The following is a 27,620-nucleotide window of genomic DNA, read 5'->3' as shown; positions in this document are numbered from 1 at the left end:
CCTGAGGATCATTGACCTTGAGATAAAAATGTTCCCACATTCTAATAGAGCTTTCTTTAAACGAGTCTTTAAAAGGTAGAAGCATCTATGCTATGCTGGGGTATAATTAAAAGAGTGACGAAACTGACTTGGAGACAGTATAAAAACTGTGAATAATTGGCTCGAAGTGTAATAAAAACAGTGGGGCTTCTGGTTGAACCGTGAAAGTCAAGCAGAGAATGAACTGATTCAGCAACGAGTGCATGACAGCCTGGGGCCCAGGAAAACACGCACGTGCGGCAGCTGCCACACGGCAGCTTCCCACCGCTTCATTAGAGCCCCAAGTAGCCTGGGTGTGTTCACAGGGGTTCGGTAAACACAGAGGAGGAGACTGCAGTGTGGACCCAGGCATCTCGCAGGTAGAAAGCTGCCTGCCGGGAAGGTTAGGGCGGGGTCTGTATATACAAGTAGTTACCGACAGCGACCTTGGGTTTGACTTTGGAATTGAATCATGGCCCGTGACCCTGATCCTGTTTGCTGTAGTAAGAACACAGAGACGTGGGACCCCGCACTGGGCGGGGTGAGAAGCACAAGCACAAAGGTTAATGGTGTGGATGCGGCAGCCAGGAGGGCTGGGTGTGTGTTCCACGCCTGCTCCTTGCTGGTTATGTGACCCTGAGCAAATTAAGTGTGTAGTACCCATCTCAACTTGCCCATGTCTGGCGTGGGAATAACTCAGGTCATTTGTGAGTACTACATTAATTAAATTACACAAAAGTGCTTCGCACACTGCCTGCCATGTAGCTCAGCCTTAAATATTAGCAATAATTAAGTAAAGGACCTCTGAAGCTGTGCATTCCTACCTCCAATGCAGTGTAGGAATTCTTTTCAAGTTACCCCCACCACTTGCTACTGAGCTTGGCTCGAACACTGTCAAATCCATTTTTGGACCAGTCCATCTTGGGCAAAGGTTCTTCTGGTTTTCCCTCCTTGGTGATCGGCAGGAAAACGCCCCCCTTGGTTGGTTGCAGCTCATTCGTCACCTTAAGCCACTTCTTCCCCTCTCCCCGAACGCTCTCTGTTTATGGGTTTCTGTGGGCTGCAGAGGTGGGTGGCTGACATGCTGCTGATATAGCCTGCAGAGGAATGTGTGATGCGTGTTTCCTGTTGTGGGGATGAGAGGCTATGATTTATGTTGTCCTGGGTGGTGTATTTTGGGCACATCTGCTGTTTCCAGAGAGACACGCTCGAGTGTTTGTTGTTTGTGCTTACTTATACTAAGTGAGTAATCTTTTCTGAAAACTCTGATAGGGAGACACTGAGAGCTGCTTTTGGTAACCTCTAAGGGTTACACACGTGTCATTGCGTGTCATTACATCTATGTTCGTCCTGTGCGTACCTAGAACCAGGCTTTTAGAGCAGCAAGGGACTGGGAGGTTCCCTACACACTTGGACTATGATCGACAGGAGGGCAGGAACCATGTTTGTCTTGTTTGCTGCTGCACCCGCAGTACCAGGCATACAATAAGTGCTCAATAAGTACTTGATGAGTAAATTAAAAAAAATGAATTAAACGAGTCCAATGGTTTCACTTAACAAATGAGAAAACTGAGGCCCGGGAGGGAGAAGGGGTTCATCTGAGTACACGCTGAAATTTCCATTTGCATCAGTGCATGAGGGCACCTGTTCTAGAACAACAGGGTGAAAGACAGGGCAGACCTAGAGGGACAGCTGGGCTGGCACAGGGTCCCAAGGCCATGGAAGGGTGGAGAGAGCATCCGTGAGAGACTACATCGCCATAGATCTGGAGTCACTCGAAATTTAACATTAGAGTAGGTGGGCTGGGGAGTCAGCGTTCCAAGATGCAGAAGCAGGGTAGGGTTTAATGAGGCCATACATGAAGAAGTAGGAGGGGTACACGCTTAAGGAAATGTCTGGAAGGATAAGACATAGTATTTAGAGAGTGGTTGCTGTCAGGAACTGTGCCAAGCCATTTGCATATGTCATCTCATTGAGTGCTCGTAACTCCTGAGGGGATATTATTATTAGCCTTATTTCACGGAGGAAACCGAGGCCCAGAGAGCTGAGGTCACTCGGGCAAGGCCCTAGTCAGTGAAGGGCAGAGGGGGGATCCGAGCCCAGGCAGCCTGACTCCAGAACCTGTGTTCTCGCGGCCAGGTGCCACTGTCTGCCACGCAAAAGTGCTTCTGGGGAGGAAGTAGGCATGGGGGAGGCTTGAGGGGGTATCTAATTTTTCTGCCAACAGTAATCCTCCATCCATTATCCAGATGATTAAAAATGTGTGTGTGTATATATTTCACAAAGATACAGGATAATGATGGAGGGCACTACAGTGCAGACCAGGAAACTGGGAATGGCCATTTGGCATCTACGGCAGATGGTGAAGAGGCCGTGATTGCTGCCCCCAGGCCTTGCCCCGAGCAGCTTCCCTGGTGCCAGCAGGTACAGCCTGACAGGTGTGCATGCTGGGTCCCTGGGAGAGGTGGGCTCTGCAGGTGCTGGCACCTGCAGCAAAGCAGAGGTAGGAGCACCCTGGGAATCCCCTGGTCCTCGCACAGATGGCCCCGGCCTGGCCACAGTTTCCTGTGTCAGCAGGTCACTAACACAGTCTGTCACCCCAAGACAACATCGCGAAACCTTTGTTGCAACAGAAGCTCCTCCACAGCCGCTGTCTGCCAGGCTCATCAGCCTGTTCCATGGCATGGCGTGCGGCTGGCAACATGGCTTACGCTCCCTTCTCCAGACGTGTGTTGTCAGGACATGTGTCAGAACGGCACGCTCTTGGCCAGACAGACTGCTGTTGCTTGACAGCCAGCTGCCACGCTGCGGCTCCAGCAAGAAGGGTATCTGGGCTAGACCCAAACAGCCCTTCACCACCACGGGCGTTGCAGGCAAGGAAGCTGAGCTGCCTTGCATGACAGGAGTGATGCAGTCTTCGCTTGTGTGAAGTCGCTTTGCTTGATAAAAGGAGAACTGCATTTTGCTGTCCAGATATAATGCCATAGAATTAATTTTTCACTTATTTTTGTATCAATCTTATGATTGTAAAAAAGAAAGGTATATATGTCTGATTGCATTCAGTGAAAGACTTTAAGATGAAAAAAACCCATTTCTTTCATATAACTTAACTATTCCTACTTCGAGACCAGCAGAAAGCAAGTTTCTGCCAGCCTGCCCCGCCCCGCCCTGCTGCGGCTCCCTGGGGGCACGTCCCGCTCAGTGCAGGGCCGCCTTCTCCGGACTCACACAGACCCCCGTTCTCCTTTCTTCCCCCAGGCTCCCCTCCCTGCCTCTGGGCCAGGGAATCATTTCTGTTAGCCGGGGTCAAGGAGCCCTTTCTGCCTTCTCTACTTAAGGCTGTCTCTAGAATATTCGCTTGTAATAAATCCTTCCTGTTCTGAGGGCATAGACTTTGGAAACTGAAAAGCCAGGAAGCCACCCCGCTTGTCCCTGTCCTCCTCTGCTGCCCGTCCAGGCCCTCAGGCCCCACTCACTGAATAGAGGGAAGGCGGCAAGAGGGGTGGGTGAAGGAAACACCAGCTAACATTTCAAAAATATCATCTTGCTGCACTTCGTCATGGGGCTTTCAGAGTCTGATATACAGGACTGTGTAAGAATGACGGGGGAGCAGGCAAGGTCTGATGGGGCAGTCCCCAGGGTATTCTCTTGTCTCTGTTCTGTCCTTACTGCCCTTACAGAGCCCCCGGGCAGGGACCCTGAGGGGCTGTAAAAGCAGCTAAAGACTGCTAACGTGGACGGGGCGACGAGTGCATGCCAGGCCCCGTGCTAAGTGCTTCCTACCTATCATCTCGCTCCATTCTGACAACAACTCCGGGGTCAGACACCAAGTGACCCCTATTTTAGAGACGGGGAATCTGAGTCACAGAGAGGTTAATTCGCTTTCCTGGAGTCGCACCTCATGCCCCTGTTAGAGCGAGGGTTCGGCTGGGCACCAGTGAGCCTGGGAGAGATCCTTTCCTCCCTCCCTTCTCCGCAGGGGCCCTCCCAGCAGGTCTTTGTCTCGCCCAGCAGGTCATGAGGTAACACAGGGGAGCTGCCCGAGCACCCCAGCAGCAGAGCAGGGCTGCCTCGCGTGGGGCTTGTGGCACCCTTTCCAACATCTCTGCAGCTTATCTGAAAAACACTATTTGGGTTTCGTCTGGGGTCCTGGAAACCGTGCTGGAAATAAAGGAACTTCAGGAAACCAGCAATTGTCTTCACGCTGCAAGTGACTCAGTCCCTTGGCCTCTGCGCCAGAGGTTTTAATACTTACACAGTGTCTGCTCCCTGAGACGCTGCCAGGCCATCGAGCCCTGGTATGTCATGGGGAAGTCCAAGGCCACCAGCTGTTACCCGGGCTCCCCTTGGCCTACAGGTTTTCGGTATCAGAGTGGAGGGCATAGAGCAGACATCTAGTCTAGAGGTTTCCACTTTTTTTTTTGTAAAGCTATGAACTCTTTATTGAAATGATGAAACGGCCCCCAGGTTATATTGATTCCACTGTGAACCATGCTCGGAATGCACACACACGATGACATTCAGGGAAATCCCCTAGACCGGCTGCTTCCATTGGAGGTGGCTCCCAGTCATTCTTTATTCGGGCGGCCTGGTGTTTGTTTTTAAATCCTTCCAGATCGCCATGGCTCCTGCCTCTTCCGTCGGCCTCACCCCTGGCCGGCTTCTCTCCTGCACTGCCAGGTGCTTGCAGGCACTGGAGCTGTGATCCCCACACCGAGAGCCCGAAGAGCTGCAGTGGGTAGGGCCTGGCATGTCACCGACTTGTGACCCCCTCTTTCCCCAAAGCAGGAATCCAGGCACCTTCTGCCCCATGTCATCCACATCCTCACCTTTACAGATACAGCCCTGAGGCTCCGTGAGGGCAGGAACTCGCTCAGGGTCCCCTTCATGCTTGCCACACCAGGACCAGGAGGAAACCACCTTCTTTTCACAACAGGGACAGTTTGCCTGGGGGCAGCCCGAAGTGAGGGGTAGGTGACACAAGTTAGGGGATCCTCAAAGCCGTCCCAAATAGCCTCAGTTCTCAGGGGTAGAGGTTTCCTGGAAGCCCCCTCTTTGGTGTCTAAAGTACTTGTCCCACTGCTCAAAGTTCTTCCGAGCTCTTCTCGCTGGCCTCTGCCATCACCCACTCCCTGGGAGCTCCTACAGCAGGACTACCGCGTAGTAGAGGCTCCCCTCCCAGCAATCTGACCTGACAGCCAGGCCCAGGCCTGAGAGGGTAGCTTACCATCATCCTGCTACATCCCAGCGTCCTCTCCTCCCCCGAGACTCCTTCCCTTCCTTGCCTTTGTCTTCCTTCCTTCCTTCCTTCCTTCCTTCCTTCCTTCCTTCCTTCCTTCCTTCCCCCTCTGTCCCACTAAGATTTCTATTAATATCTGGTTCTTCCTTGTTCCCTGAGAGGGAACCAGTTCCTTCTTGTCTTTACTCTGCTATCAGCTTCTCATGAGGCTTCAGGCAGGACACTCCCTATTTTGGAGCCGCTGTTTTCTTATCTATAAAGTAAAAGGGTTGCATTCTGTGATCTTTCAATTTCCTTTCAGATCTAATAGTCTATGTATCTTAAACACGGTTTTGACACAAAATACTTTCAGGGGCCAGGCAGATAACGTCAGTGGAAAATTGAGCCAAGGGGGACCAAACTGGCAAGCCTGGTCTACTTAAAGAAGAAGCTACTGCGCCCCAGCAGATTTTTGTCTTGCAAAAACATGTCAAGGTCCCCACAAGGCCTGTCTCTGGGGACTAGATTCTGCCTGTGGGCCACCAGTGGGGGAATCTCTGCATCCAGACAGACAGATGACCACACAGTCACTTCCAATTACTGTCGGAGAGGAGTCACATGCTCCCCACATGCCTGTGGGGTCTGGAAGAACAGAAGACTCCTGAAATGAGGCCTTGCAGGGCCCCAGGCTGGATAAGAGAGCGTCCATGTCAGCATGTCACTCCTAAGGCCTCTGTGCCATTACTCAGGGACAGAGTTTTTTAAACTTGTTTTTGGACCATGACCCACTGGAAGAAATTAGCTTTGCCAAATGGCCCTGCACACAAACATGTGAAATAAAAGTTTCACAAACAAAACTTATTCTAGGTACACATGATGTGTCCTGATATTTTTTCTATTCCACTCCATTGCAATACTTTATGCCATATCATTAAAAGTGTTTGTAAAACCCAGAGGTGAAAAGAATGATAAAAATTATTCTAAGTTTATACTGTCCAATGTGGTACCCATTAGTTATGTGTGGCTAGTCAAATTAAAATTAACATTAAATAGAATTTAAAATCCAGTTCCTCAGTCATACTAGCCACATTTCAAGTACTCAGTAGCCACATGTGGCTAGTGGCAGCTGTATCGGGTAGCACAGAAATAAAACGTTTTCATCAATGTGGAAAGTTCTAGTAGACAGCCCTGATTTACAATTTGCCAAGGAAGAACCCAAGGCCCCAAGGCCCTCAGAAAGATGTATTTGAAATTATGAGTGTATGGGTTGGGAACAAAGGGATGTAGCCTCAAAGGTGCCTGCCAGTGTCCCCAGGGGGGAATAGGGAGAGAGAATGGGCTTGTGCAGATTTATCCTCACCACAGGATTCACAGCCCAAAGCCTGCGTCCTGCATTCCGTACGCAAGGCGGTGGGTGAACCTCCACGGAAACACGGGAGCAAACTTTAATTGCGCTGTGGGGTATGTGTGCAGTGGTTTCTGTGGGCTGGTGAGAGAACAGGATATAAAACCTGTTAGATCCGGATTCAGATCCACTCTGTGCCTCTCACAGGCTTTGCGGGATTGAGCGAGGAGCCGTGTCACTGAGCTTTAGTTTCCCCACATGTAGAATGGGGGTAATGGTATTTACCATTCAGAATTTCTGAAAGGATCAGAAGTTACATTCCTACAGCACCTAGCACACAGTCTGGTATATTGTCAGTGCTTTGCCAAAGAGTGCTATAATAATGATAACAACAACAACAATAACAACAACAGTAAAATGAATCAAAATATCACAGAGATATAAAGATAAACATGTCTCCTACTTCAAAGGAATTCCAGGATGGAGTAGGGAGATTGTTTTTTACTGTATATTTAATGCTGAGCCCAGTACATAGTACTGGCAGGCAACTAATTGATACTTCCCAATAGAATGAATGATGAATATATGTCCCTAAATGAAATAGTCTAAGGCAGAGTTTGGTAAAGGAACCAGAGCAGTCAAAACATGGAGTGCTAAGATTTTTGTGAATTATTCCTGATTAGGAAGGGAAAGGAGAGAAAGAAAATAAAAATAGAGGAAAGCACCGTGGAGAGATGGCATTTTAGTATTTTCTAGTAGGTTGTCCATACATGATACGTGAGACCCAGAAGTCAGGACACGATGCCACCAAGAAAGGATAAAAAGACTGAACAACAATAGGGAGAAAGACGAAAAATACTTCTTTTGAAATAGAAGATTTTGTAAAAACAGAGGCCCTCCTCCCAAAAATCAAAGGGCAAAAGTTAGTCGTTATTTTTTTTACCTTTAGGAGACAAAGCATCATTCAGTTTCGGATTGAATTTGTATAGTCTGGGGGAGCGGGGGAAAATATTTACTTTCTTGTTTGGCCCATGTATGAGGCCCTGCAAACAGCTTTTTTTCATCCATAAATGCAGTAGACATCTGTTGTTTTGCTTGTTCAGCATCTGCTTTCTGCTTCTTCTGGCAAAAGAACCTCTCTTTCCCGTGGAGAGCCCATTCCATGGGGTTTGGGTGGGCTGACTTCGTTTCAGCGCAGGACTGGAAAGCAGCCCGTGCCTAGCCCAGCAGAGAACCCCAGCCCCGATGTGACTGGCAGGCACGTGACCTAGTCCTCTCTGGGGTTTTTCTGCAGGAGCTTTTGGAGAAGCCTTCTGGGTTGCTAAGCCAGAAGAAGGTAGTCTGGGGTGCCCGGTGCCATATTGCACCCCCAAGATGAGAGAGCCTGCTACAGATGGAAAGAATGAACAGGTCCCCGAATGCAACACGTCAGTCTGTGGATCCTGACTGGCCTGAAGCCCTTGCACTTATGAACTTCCCAATTATACCAACCAATATAGAGTGGTCCCTTTCTAAAGAAATGAGTTAGTTTGACCTAGGGTTTTGCCACTTGCAACCAACTACTTACACCTTAATTAATCACAGTTTTCTATCGAAATCACACTTTATCAATTTAAATTAAACAAATATTCATGGACCACTTTATGCTGGACCTCATGGATCTAACATGACCCAGAGCATCTGGGTGAGGACGCAGCCACGGATGAGGTGCACGGGCCCCTGCCTTCATGTGACTCACACTCCAGCCATGGAGAGGGTGGGAAAGTGCTAGGAGAGAGGAAGGGGAGAAAGGCAGGGGATGCTATTGCTTCCTTTCCAGCAGACATTCATCTCTTCATCTGCTAACCTCTCTCTCCTAGGGGGAGCCCATTCTTACTTATCTTCCCCTGAGCAACCGTATCTCCCGAGAAAGGCTGTGACCTCTCCCAGACTTTGGGAAGGCATCTTGATTGGTGAAACAGATTCTAATAGTCTCATTCTTTGACAACTGTTGACTTAGACAAAGGCATGTGATATACTCCTGGTCAATGAGGCACAAGGAAAGGAATGGAAGGTTTTCTTTCCTTTCCTTGGCTCCTGGAGGTTGCTGTTCACCTGGAGTGCTGTAACTGCAGCCTCACTGCAGGTCTCTAAGGGGAGCCACCTGAACTGGGGAGGATCCAGGTGCTTGAGGACGACACTGAGCCTCTGAATTAACCTTCCTTGGTTGGATCTGTCCCTCTTCGGACTTTCTGATTTGTAGACTAGACCTGTCTAGATTGTTTAAGTCACTGTTAGTCAACTGTGGCTGCAGGCACTCTATGGAACCAAGGGGGCTATGCTATGGGAGCATCCCGGAAGTTAGGGAAAGCTTCCTGGAGCTTGGAGATGAACACGGTCAGACAAACTGAGGTGGGCGAGACGGAGTGGTCCATTAGCAGAAGTCGGTGGTGGATGTGAAATGGGAATAAACTCCTCCATAGGGGCGCTTTTTGCTGCATGGGTGTTTCTCAAAGTCATCAGCTAACTATCTATTCCAGAATTACCTGGGGAGGAGGTGTGGACGGTCAACGTGCAGATTTCTGGGTCCCACCCTAGACCTATCGAATTGGACTATAAATTTTAAACAAGCTCCTGTGGAGGGTCTTTTGTTCTCTAAAGGCTGGGAACCCTTGGGTGAGTGATCCACAAACTCACATAATCTTTGGCAATGAGATGAGAATTTTAGAAATCTTGATATCTTATACTAATGTGTGTTAAAGTGCTGTTGGAAAACATGCCAAAATCCTGAGTATTAAAGTATATTTTCACTGATGTCTTTGCCAGCCTTCAGAAATGTTTGAAAAAGTCGCCTGGCACTGAAATAATGTACTAATAAGGTAATTAAACACACATTTAATTCACTCAACCCTGGCAGATGGTTTTTGTTTTCTAAAAGTTAGTCTTTTTCTCCATCTCCACCAGCCTGGTCCCAGCCACAGGCATCTCTCACGGGGTCTACCACAGTGGCCTTCCTACCACATGGCATTTCTAGATCAGCAGCCCCAGCAAGGGTCAACTTCCCAATCCCCTCTGGCCCTACCCACCGGGGTCATTTGGCAATGACTGGAGATGTTTTGGTTGTCACAACCAAGCTGTGTGTGTGCTACTGGCACTAGTGGGTAGAGGCCAGGGATGCCACCAAACACCTTAAAATGCACACAGTAGCCCCTCCCCACTCCCCAGAAAGAACAATCTGCTCCAAGATGTTGGTGGTGCCAAGGCTGAGAATTCCTGCTTTAAATGGGTCCCTGCACCCCACAGATCTCAGGCCAAAGGCCCTTCACAGACTCCCCGCTGTGTCTGGTTCGCACAGTCCTGAGCACTGTCCCTTGGTTGCATTTTTCAGTATGTACTGATATCATCCGTTGTGATGATTTGCTGAGTCTCCATTTCCTTCAGTAGACTGTAAGCTTGATGAAGGCAGGGATGGCATCTTTGAGCTCACTTCTCTAGTCCTAATGCCAAGCATGACGTCTGGCCAACAGCAGGTTTACAATAAACATTTTTAATAAATGAAACTCGGTCATATAAATTCCTGTGCAATCATAAAACACATTAGTTAGCACAGCTCCTGTCTACAAGAAAATTACAGACTTGCAGGGAATATTGGAAAAGTCCGTATTACAACAGAAGCATCCTGTAGGGCAAGAAAAGCACAGTAGCAGCAGTTCAGAAACTGTCTGGTCTTAGGACTCCTCTATACATTTAACATTTACTGTGAACCTCGAAAAACTTTTGTTTAAGTGAGTTGCATCTATTGATGTTTACCCTATTAGAAGTCATATCTGAGAATTAAAAATTAACAAGAATGCAGACATTCCATTGGCTGTCAGAATGACGACTTCACCATCCATCAGCTCTGGCAGACCCTGCTCTACCCTCATGAGAGAATGGGAGTAAAAGAAGAAAAAAGTTCTTAGGATTGTTACAAAAATAACATTGATCCTGTGGACCACTCAAAGGGTCTCAGGGATTCTCAGCGGTCCCTGGAACAACTTTGAAAATTTTGTACTAAAGGAATTCTAATGCTACAGACGTAACTTCCTACAGAGGAATCAGGGCAAGCCACTTGGAAAGGCCACATCTGAGCTGGCCCCTGCAAGATGGGTGGCACCGGGACACCCAGCATACACACACACACACACACACACACACACACACACTCCTGCTGGCCCACTGCAGGGCTCCACAGTAGGAGTGGACACACTGTGGCTTGAGAATCAATTCTGGTCCACTGTCTGTCTTTTTAAATAAAGCGTTATTAGAAAAATAGCCATGGCCATTCATTAATGTATTAACTATGGCTACTTTTCTGCTAAAATTACAGAGTTAAGTAGTTGACCTGCAAAGCTTAAGGTATTCACTATCTGGCCCTTTCCAGAAGTTTGTTAACTCCTATTCTTTAGAATATGTATAAATGTAAACATTTCAGTAAAAAATAAACTTGATTTCAAATGACTATTTTTTAAAAAATGCACCTCCCCACTTTTCCATCAGGTGGGGTAAAAGATCATTTAGCTTGGTGAGCCACACTGACACCTTTGATTCCCAACCCTCCAACACAATGGGAGACTTAGGGCAGGCCACTTACCCATTTTGGGATGCTAAGGAGGATGGACTATGCAGGGAGAACTCTCCCAACAGTCAGGGCTACCCAGAGATGAAATGGGGTGCCTTTCTAGGTAGCAAGCCTCCCATATGTGGGAAGCTGGCTGGGACTGCATGATCGCCAGGCTCTCCAGAGAGGAATCAGATCCTTGGGAATCAGATGGAAACTGTATTAAATTAGGGAGAGCAGACTCAGTGCTTGAGAGGGTAGGTAGGTCATGCAAATGAGTGAGTGGGCTGGGAAAAGCTGAAGGGAGTGGGAGATGTGACCAAACAGGCAGGGACAGCCCCAGCTTGGTTTCTTCTGGTTCCTGTCACATGGGGACGTGAGCTCAGTGAAACCAGAAATCTGGATTTTAAAGTAAAATCTCCCAGTTTTGATAGCATGGCTCAAATATTAAACAAACAACAAAGAACACTATGTGAGTCAAATAAAACACATTTATAGATCATTTTGTCACCCAGACCACCAGGATGAGATGAACTTTTGTGCCTTTGCCAGCTTAAATGTGCTTTGATTCTAAAATAAAGGCAATCCCCTGTATTTATGGAGGGCTTTTTGATTGTCAGTGTCTTGACATCTTACCTCGTGTTTTTGTATTTAATAGCACAGTAAGGACTAGAACCCAGGACTTCTGGTGCCCAGTCTAGTGGCATGTTATGGGTGCAGGACCCACCACACCAGAACAAAGATCTGAACTCCGCAGAGTGGACTAGGTGCAGGGAAATGGAAGTGGGCAGCGAAGGCTGAAGGGATGGTCAGACTGAGTGGGCAGGAGGAGAGCTCAGAAACACTAGGTGCAGTGGACATGACAGAGCAGCGTGCTCAGAGAGAAGACAGCCCTTGGATCTCAAGAGGCGCTGCTCCACCCGGACCTTCCCTCGACTTCAGGGGTCCAGAAGCCAATAGATTCCTATTTAACTTGAGTAGTTTGAACTGAGTTTTGGTCACTTGCAATTTAAGAGTTTTTATAAATACAAAGTCTTAAGGCGGGGGTTAAAATTTTGTATTTTCGTTAGTACAAATGCAGCCATAGACAATATGTAAATGAATGTGCATGACTGTGTTCCAATAAAACTTTACTTACAAAGACAGGCAGTGGCCAGAATTGACCTTTGAGACATAGTTTGCCCACCTGTCCCATAGAATTATTCACTGGGCTGGCAAAGAAGCGTGTGTCTATGCCGAGTGTCCTGATGCCACCCAGATTTCAAGGCCACCTCAGAGGTTATGTGGCAGAGGGTTATCAGACTACATGATCCCTCCCTACCGTGAACTTTCAAGATGCTTTGGCCTGATTTGTCTTAGGATATAGTAGAGGTAGAATCTCCACCTCCAATTCAAGCAATGTTTTGAATGGAACGTACCCTCCAATAAAATTCCCCCAACCATAACTGCCAGTTCTATAACTGAGCATATGTTGGTGGGGGCCTCAACTCACACTGAGCCAGTTAAAATGCAAGAAGGACAGCTAGCAGATCTTTCAAGTTAGAGTCCAGGCTGTTAATTACTTTTGCAAAAGAAATACATAAACACACAGATGGCAATTATAGTAAATATAATAATCTACATATAAATATGAAAATCTAACCCAGTTTTCAAGGCCTATCTTCTATGAAACATACTTCTAGAAATATTTCCAGATCCCCCTCTCCTCACTTCCCTCCGAATATGAGCTTTCTTTCTTTAAAACCTCTGGGTGTGTACTTCTTATGCCTAAGCAGTGGATCTCAGACTTGAGCATGCATCTGAATCCTGGGATATCTCGTCAAAACAGGGTGCTGGGCCCCACGCCCAGAGTTCCTGATTCAGTAGGTTTGAGTGGGGGCTGAGCTCTCAGGTGATCCACCGGCTTCGAGCCTAGTGTACCCTTTAGTATCTCACTTTTATGCTTGCTTTATTGCCCAGGCAGATTGTAAGTTACTTCAGGAGGGATGCTACCCATGTCTATATACTCTGGAGTGTTCTTGTGGGCATTGAACAAACATTTAGACACACCATGGGATGACACGAGGAGTAAAGTTTTGGTCAGGATGAACTTGACAGCTGTTTCCTACAACAAGTACTTCTTGAGCCCACAAGGAAGGCAAATGCAACAGATATGTTCCCAAGACTTGTAACCAGTAACCAGTACAGGAAATTTCTGTGGCTAACCCACGCTGTAATAGAATCAAAACACAGTCAAGTTCAACAATCTGGTGGAAGAACAAAACTGAAATGAAATCCATTGAGTGGTTATGTAGCTTTTCCTATCCATAATATGGTTACTGGGTGTATGTGAGTATGTGTATGGGGAAATAACAGACAACAGAAATGCTAAAGGTTATCCAAATGCCTTTAGTAGGGAATCCAAGAAAAAAAGTGTGTTGGGGACCGGGATGTCACTGTATTTGGAGACAAAGTCTTTAAAGAGATGACTAAGTTAAAGTAAGGGCATTAGGGTGAGCGCCAGTCCCATATGACTGCTGTCCTTATGGGATGAGACACACACAGAGGGAAGACCCTGTGAAGACACAGGGAGAAGATAGATGGCCATCTATTCTACAAGCCAAGGAGAGAGGCCTCAGAAAGATCCAGCCCTGCTGACATCTTGTCCTCAGGCTTCCAGCCTCAAGAACAATCATAAAGTAAACTGTTGTTGTTTAAGCCACCCTTGAGTGGGATTTTGTTATGGTAGTCCTAGCAAAATGATACAGATGCCAGATTATTATTTCAAATAGTACAAAGGGTATAAAGGCTATCAGAGGATCAAGACCGTGGCATACCTCTGGAGCGGAAGACGTGCTGTACCATCTATCCCTGGCCTCAGCCCTATCATGTTATGCCTGGAGGATCCCAACAGGTCCTAACTGGCCTCTTTCCCCACCCATTCTCCACATAGGAGCCTGAGTGATGCTTTCAAAGGCAGATCTGATGATGCAAATGCGATGCTGCTTAATCCTGCTCCCACTCCTCCAGCAGCATTTAACAATATTCAGTGCCTTCCCTTTGGTCTTGGGGCAAAGCAGACTCCTTGTCAAGGTCTGTGAGGCCCTGCAAGGCCTCTTTCTGCCAGCCTCTCCCATCTTATCTCGGACCCACCTCCCCTCCAGCAAGATGACAGCCATACTGGCTTCCTTTCTTCTCCCTCGGACAGGTCCTGCTCCCTCTCAACACTGGGAGATTCCCACTTCAAAACGTACACATGTGTTGCACCTGGAAAATGCACGCTGAGGCAGATGGCTTTGGCAGGAAGAAGTCCTGGCGGCTCCTGTCCCACTGCCTCTGCCACGTTAGTCACTGGTAGAAACTGTCTAAGGGGCAGCTGAAGTGTCAGGGCATTGAATGAGGGGAGCAGTAAGGAGCGAGGCCCACCGAGCTGTGCGCAGGCTCTTCTCCCCAAACTAGACCTGGCGGGTCCTGGTGATGGGCACCATTCACCTGGGAATTGTAAAAGGAGCTGAGGGGTGAAATTCTGGGCCTGTCGGCCAGAACGAGTCACCTGCTCTGATGGGCATGATGAAAGGGCTCTTTCTTTTTGTCTGGGCTGCTCACTGTCCTTCCAGACTCAAAGGGAGGAGAAGAGCCTCTATCCTGTGCTCACTGCCCTACCTGTCTTTCATCACCACTTAATTATAGAGACAACACTTTCTGGGTGAGATACTGAAGTACACGGGTGAACACATGACCTAACAATGGGGTGAAATGCTTGAAATGAGGACGGCTGCATGTAAGGATACTCGATTCACAATGAACTGACCCTTTTTACCTCGCCCCACTGACCTATAACCCAGATAAAGCTGGATTTGCCTTGTGCTCAATTTTTTGCCTGGAGCTATATTAACTTTTAATGAAGAAACATAGCCAGCAACCAAAAGCAATAAAAAACCAATTCAAATATATGCTGGCTTCTCTCTCAAAGAATAACCAAGTGAAGAAGACATCGACTTAATAATTAGCAAAACAGAGGCTAACTCAAAGGCTTTTTCATTCATTGCCTCATTTGATTATCATTAAACATAGGAGTGGGACAAGAGGACATTCTCCCTGTTTTACAGATGAGAAAACTGAGGCTTAGGGAAGGGAAGAGAAGCGTCCAGACTCCAACCCACGCCTTCTGACACCTAGGTCAGGGAGCTTTCTTTCCTACACTTACACACACCCCTCCCCCCCACTAGACTTCCCATCATTCTGCATCCTAAAATATTGTTTCTATTTCCTGGAATGAATGTCAGCAAAAAAAAAAAATTATTGCCAATATAAGTTCACAAAATCCCAAGAGAGTCATGAACATTTTGATTTTCAAGCCCTAGTTAAGAGCTCAGAAAAGAAGGAGCAAACATCAATGAAGCATATAAGCATTTTCACTCTCTCAGCCTCTCTAAGCTAGATTAATGCTAAAACAAAAAACAAAAAACAAAAAGCCCTACCAGAATACCACTCTCCTAGCCAAAGAGGCGTTCTGTCCCCATTCGACTCCCTGAACCCTGGTACAATAATTAACGTGGGCCAGAGGCCCGAACTCATTGGCACAGGGCAGATTCTCAGATGAGAAACAGAGTAGACCCAAATCCCACTCACATAAAGGGCTTATTGACATTATCTGTTGAAAAGAATACAGATTTCAAGGGAGACAGCAAGGCAGAGAGAAAGCAGAAGTTTGGCTATGGAGGAAGTACGAGGGGGAAGGGGTGCCTGTCTCCCCTATCTCAAAGCCCCTACATTTTCACTGGAGCATTCCCTAAGTTCATACCCTCAAGTGGACTTTGCTGCCACCAAAGAGCATTTCCTCAAAGCGCTGACGTCACGGAAGCCAAAATGATCCAGGTCAGCCAGCACATTCCAGTTTTAAAACAGAAGGTTTCAGAGAGTTCCTGCAGGCAGATTAGCTCTGGGTGACGCCCGGGAGCCCTGGACTCAGGGGCAACTGCTTGGCCTGGGGCTGACTCCATGGAGAGAAGTGGCCTCAGTGAGGGAAGCGGCTTGCAGATCCAGAACCTCCTCCCCAAAAGGCGGTGTGATTATTAGAGGTAGAGAGAGGGAGGGGATTAGGCCAAAAAGCTCCCCAGGGTGGGTCAGAGGTCTGCAGAGTGCCGAAGAAGAAGGTGGATGTGGACACAGGCATTCATTCCGCTTGCTCCCAGGCCCGTGCTGGGCATGGGTGTGGAGGGCCCTAGAGACGGAGGAGACTCTGGTATGTTAGATGGCTGGCCTATTTGTGCTGCAGTCTTCTTGACCTAGAGGGAGATGCAGAGGCCCTAAGGGGCCATACAGTGCGGCTACGCAAGACGTCCCTGCCTTCCTGAGGACAAGGTACCCTAAAGTTTCCCTGGACACAGAGGCTCTTCCTGAGTGGGCACACTACCTGAAACTAGCAGTACCCGGGCGTCACTTTTGTGGCACCCACCAAGCCCCAGGCAAGACCTGGCTGCAAGCAGAAAGTACCAAGGCAGCACAAACAGGTAGAGTCCACACAGTAAAGCTCGTGCCTGGTGGCACAGTTAGTTATTTGGCAGCATTTACTGGCTAATTTCTATGTGCTAAGGACTGGGGATGCACGTCATTTGTTGAGAAGAATGCAGATTTCAAAGGAGACAGCAAGGCAGAGAGGAAGCAGGTTTGGCTGTGGAGAAAGTAGGTGGGAGAAGAGGTACATGTCTCTCTGTTTCAAATAAAACAAACATGTTTCCTCTCTGGGAGTTTACAATTCTGTGGGAAAGATCCATAGTAAGTGTATAAACAAATAAACAGGTAATTACAAACTGTGACAAGTGCAATGAAGGAACAGAGTAAGGGCTGGGGACAGGCAATCTGACACTAAAACATTTTAGCCGAAATGTTAGTTTTGCAAGGAAGCTATGGAAGACCAGGGGCAAGAACAGTGTAGGCAAAGAAAGAGCATGTGCAAGGGCCCTGAGGCTGGAAGGCACGGGGTGAGTTCAAGGAGGCCAGGGCAGCTGGAGTTTCAGGGCCAGGGAGACACCTGAACAAAATAGGTTGGAGAGGAATCTCTTAAAATGAACAATGATTAAACGTTTACCAAGCATTTCCCCAGTTATTATAGTTATTATAATAGTTATAGTGTTATTATAGTTGAAATAGCCATTTGAGGTAAGCAAGGCCCATCAGATGGGCCCCTAGACTTGATGAGGATACTAGCAGAGGTCACAGAGCTAGCGGGAGAGCTGAGACTTAAATGGAGTCAGTTCTTCTGTTTCTACGCCTAGGAGTCTCTCAAAGGCCACCCTCCCCTCCCACCGTCTCTGTATATGTGTGCATTTAATTTACAAATAATGAAATATACAGATTATAATTACAATGAGTTTTGACAAATATATAAGCCCATGTAAACAGCACCTCAGTCAAGATAGGATACATTTCCATCACTCCAGAGAATTTGCTGCCATGTTTTGCAATCAATCCCTCCTCCCCCAACCAGAGGTAAACTCTTACGGTGTCTATCCACAGATCAGTTTTGTCTGTTCTTGAACTTCATACAGTGGAATCATACCGTATGTGTTCTTTTATGTCTGGCTTCTTTCACTCAGCATACTTTTGTGACTCATTCATGCTGTGGCATGTACCAACAGTGGGTTCGTAGTATTCCATTGTGCAAATGCATCACCATTGGTTTATCCATTTGTCTATAGAGGAATGTCTGGGTTGTTTCCAGCTGCGGGATATTATGGGTTAAGCTGCCAAGGACATTCTTGCACAGATCATTTTGCAGGATCTATGTTTTCATTTCTCATCGGTAAATAGCCTAAGAGAATAATCACTGGATCACAGGTGGGTTTGTGTTGCGTTGTGAAGAGACTCACGGTTTCGCAAAGCTGTGCCACTTTCCATTCCCACCACAGTGTATGAGGAATTTTGGCCCTTTTGGCAGGTGTAAAAAGGCGCTTTTAATTTGCATTTCCCTGATGACTAATGACATTGAGCACTTTCCATGTGCTTATTGAGCATTTGCTTGTGTTCTTTTGTGAAGTAGCCCTTAGAATTTCTCACCCATTTTTGGTGCTTTAAGTGTGCTAAGAAGTCATTGCTTCCCTGAAGGTTGTAAGATATTCTGTATTTTTTTCTAGAAGCTGTATAGTTTTTGCTTTAGTTTACTTAGGTCTATGATCTATCTCAAATTAATGTTTGTACATTGACATGAGGGACACGCTCGTCAAGGATGAGGACTCCTTTATTTTTATTTTAGTTTTTACTTTTTATTGTGGCATAACTTGCATAGAGTCAAGTATGCAAATCTTAAGGGTAAAATTCAAATTTTTTTTACATAGGCACACGTCCCTGTAGCCACATTCGTTTCATTTGAGGACCCTATTTAATGTCATAGATATTTGTTACCTCTTTCTATTAGTGTTACATTTAAGTCATAGTTATGGCAGCTTTTTGTGGTGTTGAATTTTCTCAAACCCATGCATTTGACAGAATATTATGCATTTGAACTTGGTGCACATGTGGACTTGTAAGCTCCAGCAATAATTATCTGGCTCTCCAGTGGTCTGTGGCTTGTAGGTGGGGAGCAAATACAGTATACCCTGTGCTAGGGAAGCACATGAATAAACCATGTTGACTTATAGCAAATGACCTTGACCATAAGAATGTTTTCAATGAGGGCCAGGGACTGCAGAAGAGGGAATAAAATCGCTTCAGGAGTGGATATGAGAAAGCTGGAGTAGAAGAGTCTTTTAGCCCGAAGATGGCCGGGACTTTGATAAATGGGGGTGGCTGTAGGAGGTAATTGCCTATGGGTAGAAGAGCCATCCTTAGAATCCAGCTGAGACCAGTTTAAGCAAAAAGGGAATGTTTTTAGTTCTTGCAGCCGGGAGGTCTTAGGGTGGGGTATGGTGGGTCGTGTCTGGCCTCAGGTCAGGCTGGGTACAGGGGCCTTACTACATCATCAGAGAGATGGCGTTCTCTACTTTCAGACAGTCCCTTCTCACATACTGGACAAGTATGGTCACTAGTGTCCCCCGACACTCATCTCCTCAGCTCAACAACCTTAATTGAATGAATACTTCTCTTTCCCAGTATCTCCTCACCCAATTTTAGGAGATACTCTGGGGGGGTCTTTCTTGGGCCAAATGTCCACTAATGAACACATCCTTGTGGTTAAGGCAGATAGGAAGCATGGATTGGCTAGTCTAGGTCATGTGCTACCCCCTGGGGGAGGCGCAGAACACCACAATTGACAGCCCAGTAGTATTACATGGAATTGGGGAGGAGGAGGCGAGTTCTTGCAAAGAACCAGAAGGAGGGATGATAAAACACGCTGGACTGACAATATGGCTACTGTCTTTACAAGGGAATGCGGGCTTCGAGTCGGAAATGCGAATGGGGAGCAAAGCAGGAGGAGGCACTAGCCTGGAATGTCTGTACTTTCCCAACTGGGAGAGTTTCAGGCCTGAGTATCATTCTCGGCAACCCAAGCACTGTCTACTGAACAGATCGATCCCAGGGCAGCCTGCATCGCCTGGCATTTAGTGACTGCTTGAGAAGGGTCGTGTAACACTAGAGTGTGAATTATGGGCGTGCTGAACATGAGGACAGCAGACACAGAAACAGAGACGGCTCTGTACAGCCTTTCTGTGCCTGCATTTCCAGTGCGCCTTCTCTATTGTATTTGACATAGACTCCCCTTGTAGTTACAAAGATGAGCTAAATAAGAATTAGGCATTTCCGTGTCATCATTTTGGACTGGAATGTCAAAGTTGCAAGAGATCATAGACATCATCTAGCATGCGGCTCAGCAAATTTGGGCTCATGGGCCAAATCATTCCCCATCTTCATTTTTGTAAGTAAATTCTGTTAAGATTGCAGCTTCCTCCATTTGAGGACACACCGTCTAGGGCTGCTTTCATTCTACAGAGACTGTACGGCCTACAAAGTTCAAAATACTTCCTACCAGGCCCTTTCCTGAAAAAGCATGTCAGCTCTGGTCTAGTATAACATGCTTCCTACTTCAATTAAAAATGTCCTCTATGACATTATTTTCATCTCTCACTTACGCCTAGGACCAAAAGAGACAATTCATGGGGAGTTTAGAATATAGTCTGATATATAATAAGTACTTCTTAATACATACCTCTATTCCCCTCTCCCAATGGAATGATCAAGAAGTGACTGTTTTCTATGTGCCAAGTATTGAGCTGAGCATTTTATGTCCAGCCCCTCACTCAGGGCCCCCCAATAATACCCCCTTGAGAGGAAACTGAAGCTCTGGGGGTACAGCGAGTCTCTGGAGGCTGCATAGCTAGTGCGTGGCCGAGCTGGAATTTGAACCCAGGCAGCCTGACTCCACAGCTCTCGGGCTTATCAAACACACTATGTAGGCGTCTCGATTTGGTCAGCAACCTAGTTTTCAAAGTATCAGTTCGCACAGTCCCGGAAATCAGAATCAGATAACCGGCCCACCTGGGGGCATGCGCGGCAGTACAGACATCAATGCACAGTGGGCTACGGAACCACTGCCATCCTCTCCGCAGGCCACGCCTTCCCTCTTCCACTCACACCTGCACCACTGCACTTAGCCTGCCTCTCCCTGCCTCTGGGCTCTCTCATCCATCAGGTATGCGTTGCCGGGGAGATGGTCCTAAATAATGCACAGCTCTGGTGAGGTCACTGCTCAGCTCAAAACCTCTCACGGCTCCTCATTGGCCATAGACTGTAACAAACACTCTCTAGCCTGGCATTTAAAACTCTCAACGATCTGATCCTCCCCAACTCCCCAGCCTTACTTCCTCACGCTCCACCTACTCATACCCCGCAGAGTGTCAGCAAGCTGGACTTCCCGACATTTCCCCAAACACTCTGTGTCTGTTTATTTCACCTTCCACCCAAGCCAAGAGCCCAGGATATACAAGTTGTGCAACAAGGGGTTGTGGAATGCTCGCTGGGAGAACAAGCGAGTAAACCCATCTGGAACGCCCCTTCCTGCCCTTCTACTCCACCTACCACGATTTTATTCACTTCCCAAGGTCTTTTCCATGCAGCACCCCCCAGGCTCCCCAAAGGCATTTGGCCTGTCTTCCTCTTCACTCTCCCCTCACGACACCCATGATGGTTCCCTCTGTCCCTCGGGGACACTGGAAGGAGGTAGTCTGGGGTCATGCCCCCTGTCCTGGGCATCTCCCATCCTACAGTGCCTGGCACATTGCCATACATGGGGCGGGGATTTGTGTCATCGCACCAGTGAGTGGGAGAGCAGTGCCGGGACATCCAACAGCCGCCTCAAATCACAGTCAAGTGGGGAAAGACAGTGAAAAGGAGGAAGCAGGACGGGGTGAAAGGGGGCCTCAGAGTCAGATCCACACGGTTGCAGTCACCTGCCCCACCACTTCCCAGCTCATGGGACCAGGACCAGGTGACTTCACCTTTGAATCTCATTTCCCTTTTATGCAAAATGGGGATATGAATATTCCTCATTAAATTCATCTAGTCATATATTCATTCAAGGCTTCAGTACCTATTAAATGTGAGATTTGGGGCCAATGACCTCTTCTCTGAGCCTCCGTTTCTTCTTTTGTAAAATGAAGTTAATATTAGTGTCTACCCCCTAGGACTTTCATGAGGGTTAAGTGGGTTTATATCTGTGAAAAGATTAGCAGGGCATTGGATACACAGTAAATGCTCAACAAACATAAACTCTTATTAGCAATCATCACTGTGCCAAGCGCTGTGATGTGTTTGGAGGACTCAGCAACGAACAAAACGACAGGCGTGTCACAGAGTCATTATGTGGCTCATTATCAAACAGGGATAACAGACAGAAATGAATAAAACAAGCTATTGGGTGAAACAGTTACTGACTGTGGAAGGTTCTTCGAAGGATGGTGCAACACAACATAACACAGGGGCCTTCCTTAGCTACGAAAGCGGGCGATACCTAGGTAGGATTGTTGGAAGCGTTTAAAAAAAACATGTCAAACATTTACACTCAGACAGGTTATAGCTGGAAAAGAATGTCTCCTGATTAGCAGGAGGAGAAAAAATTGATCTGAGGCTAAGGCATCCGGGATGTGGGTTGAGCTTCTCTTTGTTCCTAAAATGCTCCCTCCCATGTCCCTTCTCCCTACACGTAATGGGCCAGGCTCTGTCTCTGCCTTTGAAAGAGGGATTTATGGCCACTTGAGGTTCTTGTACCATATAATGCTGGCATCACAGGCAATTCTCCTTCCAGAACGGCACACGCTGACTGTGAAATTATCTATTTTTATGGTTGCCTTAGATCGTCCTTGGACTGGCAGGGTCTGGATCCCTGGGCTGTTTCCCCAGATTTCAAAACGTAGACACGGGCCTCTGGCGGCCCCTGCTCCTGCATGCTGCGAGTAGCCTGCTGGGGGAAGACTGGCACTCGGTGGAGGGTGCTTCAGGTGCTTAAAATAGATCAACTGCGTCATTTGATTATTGCAACGCGGTTGTTTCATTGGTGCTGCTGGTGCTGGTGAGGGCAAGAGATAACAGCGCTTGAAGAAAGACCTGTGCTTTGTACAAAATTAAACAGATGCGAGGAAGAAGCTTTGGAAATGATACAGGCAGTAGCGTGTGGAATTCTGCCAGGAGAGGGAGTGGGGCGGTTGCAGGAGCACGCAGCAGTAACCACAGCACTGGGAGCAACAGGGCGGCCAAGTGGAGCCTGTCTGGACCCCTTGTCTGCCTGGTGATACACTTATGAGGGAGGCTAGAGACTTCGGGGTTGCAGGACTCAGTCCAAATGCATCGTGTGAAATTGTCACGATGCTGCTGGACTCTCAGGCAAACACAAAACCAACAAGAGGGCTGATCGGGCATCTCCCTACTGCTCCTTCAATGCCCTCCCTGTGCCTGCCATGTTCGAGTCCTTCTACCATCCTGGCCACTCTTTCCTGGGCATGCTCCACTTGATCACTGTCCGCTCTGAACACAATGCTTTGGATGCACCCTAATCAGGGTTCTGTGGAGCAGTGCTACAGCCTCTTCCTGTCCACTCAGCCTGGAATCACATTGTACAGCAGCCCACACGGCTCTGTTCCTTCCTACTGAACTCGCGATCAACCTGCCCGTCCCCCACTCACACTTTCACTCCAATGGCTGCCAGGCCTGTTGTCACAGACACTGAGAAGTCACGGCATTGAGGAAGGGAAGACTTCAGGTAGTGTCTGAGAGGCATGACCAGGTGTGGACACATACTGGACACAGGAGAGTGAAGGAAAGGAAATGTAGACAAGGATTATTTTCTAATTACTAACTTAGGTGACTGGGTCGATGGAGGTTCGAGCAATCAAGTGGAACCAGAAAGTTGAAGCAGTTTTTTCCCCCTTTATTCTCTTTAAAGGGAATGAGTTTATTAAATTGTAGGTTTATTTAAGTTTATTACAATTTGGGGTGAAAGGCCTTGGAATATTCAGGTGGGAGACTTAGCAGATGGCCTGAGAAACAAACCTAGAGCTTAGTAGGGAGGTCTGTATTGTAAAGGAAAAGACAGCGAGCTTTTCATGAATAAATTAACTCATAAAACATCTTTGGAGCACCTACGATGTGCCAGACACTGTGCTTGGCTTTCTATGAATATTTGCTACCCTGATTTCGTCCAGAGGTGCAAAGAAAATCTGCCCTCCACTGAAGCAATGGTGTTAGCATTATCCACCTTCTCACCTCTCTTTCTCAACAGGGGAATGCCATATTGGCAGAGAATAGGTCTTGAGTAGCTGTAAGAGGTCAATGTGTGGTCTTTCAGTAACCACTCCTTAGCTGGGTGGGTACAGAAACTGACCTCACTGTTGTGGCGCTCATGCTGCTGACTAGATTGTCCTCAACTGAACCAGGCTGTCTGACACCAGAACAATCTCTGGAACAGCTCAGCCTCCCACAGTACCTTCCTTTGGCCTGGAAAAGGAGCCCAGAGCTAGAACCAGTTATCCAGAATTTCCTTCCTTTGGTCTGTGCCTAACCCCACCCCCGACCAGCTTTCCCTGGAAATAAAACTGACCTCTAGGACATGGGGTGGGACATTGTTTGCCCAACTGTATCCAACAGGATATGATATCTCCCTTCTGGGAATAGCTCAGCTGGGGAAATACGGACATGCAGTAAGGCTTTGTGCGCTTCAAGAGGACTTTAATAACGTGGCAGTGTTAATCAATTGCTAACTCCAAGCCGGACTTTCTTTCATAATAATTAACAGATATGCTGCAGTTGCCACTTCTCTGTGTAAAGAATCACTTCCCCATGTTTGATGTTATATGGATCATCTACTAGACAGGGGTTTAAAAATTCAAATGCTTAACATAAAAATATGAAGCTGTTCTTGTGCAACTACATAGGAAGTGGTGGCAACCATGGCACACTAGAGACCAGTACAAGCCCCACTGAGAACAGGCAATCCTCCTGACTGCTGTCACACAGCAAAACAGGGCCAGGGATGGGAGATCCTCCAGCTGTTTCTTAAGAGAAGCTGTAAATTCTAATTTTGGTTTCGCAATCTCCCAATGTTGACAAATGATTCAAATTCACCGAAAACCCGGTGTGGGGCAGATAAAATATGTCCTGTCATGCTCTTCACCAGCTGGCCTGTTTGATCCATGAAGGCAAGAGCTGTGTCTGCTCCATTCACTGCTGTGTGCCCAGCGTCAGGTCTGGGGTGGAGTTTGGGGGCAGTAAATACTTGTCGAGGGAACACATGAGCAATCCAATTCTTACTCCCCATGTTGGATATTCCCAGGGACTGGGCAGATTGAAAACCAATACCATGACTGTACATTCCATCACACTACTGACAAGTGACAGTTGTGTATAATGACCCAAATGGGGGTCTGGTGGGGAGTGTGGACTACTTAGCCATTGCACTCCTCCCTTCTGGGGACCTCCTGCGTGTGAACTCTTCCCCTCAGGTTCTCAGAGCTGGTGAAATTAGGGTTTAAACATCAAAACTGGGCAGATAACCTTTGCAACTTGCATGTTTAATAATCAACTATCGGCACCCTACACTAGCCCTGGGGAATAATGGCTTAAACTCAGGGGAAACCAATCCATAGCAAAGCCTTCTCCTGGGGGAAGACTTCTCCTGGGGGAGACTTCTCCTGGGGTCATTTACTTAAGAAACGCTATGCTACGGATTGAATTGTGTTCCCCCAAATTTATACACCTGAGTCCTGATCCCAGGTGCTCCAGAATGTGACCTCATTTGGAAATTGGGTCTTTACAGAGGTAAGCGAGTTAAAACAAGTTCATTAGGGTGGGCCCTACTCCAGTACCACTGGTATCCTAATCAAAAGAGGGGATATGGACATAGATATACACTTAGAGGGAAGGCAATGTGAAGAGGCAAAGGGGCAAGGCCGAGGAAGGGGCCCGAGGGCCGGAGGGAGCTGATGGAATAAGGGAGGATGGTTCTTGCTACTGCTGCATGTGGTGTGCGTGATATCCCCAACGTCAAGGATGAGCCAGTGCTGGGTATTGTGCCTAGGAAAGCCACTGCTTTCCAGAGCTCTGGGAGTTCTGACCTGTTGGGAACCGCCCTGCCTGGTATCAGAAGCTGTAACCCCTGCCAAGGCTATGGCTGAGGGAACAACCTTGGACTGCAAGCCCGCAAGGAGACAAAAGCTTATCTCCCTGGAAGGGGCACCGCTTCTGCTCCTTTTACTTCACCCTCCCTGGCCCTTATTGCTTGGTTGGTCAGCCAATGACGGGTAAGATTCCCCAAGGGGGGAACGATCTAAGACAGGCACGATCACGTGAGAAGCCCCCAAGGAAGGACTTTGGGGCTACAGCAAAAGGGGGTGATGGACCCCCACCCCTCGGCTTTGACAAAACCCGAGTCCTCATTGTCTGCGAGAAAATCTCCTAATCTCTTGGCTGCCTTACTTCCCTTGCTCCACCTAAGCCTGAAACAATGACAGAGGGTGGTGCAGCCCTGTGCTGGAAAGGGCGGGTTCCCCGGGTGATCAGGCCTAAGAAAGAATATGTAAAATTCTGTGAAACCTGCTTTGTTTAGAATGCTCTCAATTAAATGATAAGAATCCAAGGAAGAAGTAAGTTTGTTCCTCAAAGTTTTACAGCTCTTTAGCTATCTGACCCTGACTCAAAATAGGCCCTCAGAGTTCTTTGTTATCTATTGTTTGATCCTTACTTTCTGGCAATGATTAATGAGCTTTACCTGAATTCCTGTGTAAATGAACCCAATAAAAACCTGCTCGTGCAGGAGAATGGGACGCTCTCCACTAGAAAGAATGGCTGTTTCGTGCCTATTTCCCCACAGGACTCGGTTGTCCATGTGTATGTTTTTCTCATGTTTCAAGGAGCATCCGCAGCTGAGATGGATACCGCTGGCCCGGTATCCTCCTCACTGACCCAAGTGAGAAGCCCAGCATTTATGGGACACAGAACTGACTTTGGTGCTCAGGACCTCTGGCACTCTGGGCTCAACTGAGTCTCCCATGGACCAAGGAGAAAGGCCTGGAACAGAGTTTGTTTCCTCATGGCCCTCAGAGGGAACTGATCCTGCTGAAACCTGGATTTTGGACTTCTAGCTTTCAGAACCATGAGACAACACATTTCTGCTGTTTAAGCCACCCAGTTGCAGTACTTTGTTATGGCAGCTCTAGCAAACTAATACTCACTATTTTATGCATTTTATAGGCACTTGCTTCATGCCAGGCACTGTTTAGCAATTCACAACTATGAACTTATTTGTTCTCTGTAACAACTCTATGAGAAAGCCTCTATTATTATACCCCCTGTGATTATTATTAGAGCTGAGGAGCTGAGGTACAGACAGAAAAGGTAGGTGACTTGCCCAAGGGCACACAGCAAGGAAAAGGCAGAGCTGGAATTTTAATTCAGCTACTCAGTCCCACTCTGTGCCCTTAAGAACTACAGGAGAACAATTTAATTGGCAAAGGTGCTCACATACTTCTGGTTGTTTTCTGTTCTTTTACAATGATATCTGGCTAATGTTGGGTATCAGCCAGGTGCTGGCCATTCACCACAGCAGATGTTATCTGAGTGAGATAAAGCTTTGGCCAGACAGGAAAGTTGGAGTTTGGAATTGATATCACTTCCTCTGTGCGACATGAACACTCTTGAAATCACATTGTGATTTGCAGAGCTGTGTTATACTCATCACCCTGTTACATGGTTTTTCAATTGTTCCTTACATTATTCCTCTAACCCCCCTTCAGCCTCAAGTAATCTTTAGTCAACAACTGTTTCATCTGGGAAGCACTGTTTTTTAAAAAAATCTCTGTCCTTGTAAAGTATCCAATCATCTCTATTTTACCAGTTTTGCAAATTTAGAATTTCTTTAGAGGGCATCATCCTGCGCTTGTGTTTGTAATAGCACCTTTCCTCAAGAGTCCCCACCTGGCAATGACATTAGAAGAGGAAGGTCATCATGCTCCTTGAGCTGCTGTGTGTCTTGAATTCTTAACTCCCTGCCTCTCCAG

At 47.3% G+C, this 27,620-nt stretch overlaps 1 protein-coding gene and 1 long non-coding RNA gene across 9 annotated transcripts in view; both read right to left on the bottom strand.

The window, feature by feature from the left end:
- The window catches only part of ABLIM3 (actin binding LIM protein family member 3), a 101,695-nt gene that overhangs the window by 68,579 nt on the left and 5,496 nt on the right, over positions 1-27,620 (bottom strand). The window lies entirely within an intron of this gene.
- LOC118497977 lies at positions 360-27,580 on the bottom strand. The gene is made up of 4 exons (XR_004900506.1): positions 26,527-27,580; positions 13,699-25,679; positions 9,372-9,377; positions 360-370 (listed from the first exon to the last, which is right to left on the bottom strand). It is a non-coding gene; the product is annotated as an uncharacterized LOC118497977 (long non-coding RNA).

The sequence above is a fragment of the Phyllostomus discolor genome, chromosome 13, assembly GCF_004126475.2.
Source record: "Phyllostomus discolor isolate MPI-MPIP mPhyDis1 chromosome 13, mPhyDis1.pri.v3, whole genome shotgun sequence".
Classification (NCBI taxonomy): Eukaryota; Metazoa; Chordata; class Mammalia; order Chiroptera; family Phyllostomidae; genus Phyllostomus; species Phyllostomus discolor.
The sequence above is the reverse complement of the archived record's forward strand: the minus strand, read 5'-3'. Positions and strand labels throughout refer to the sequence as shown.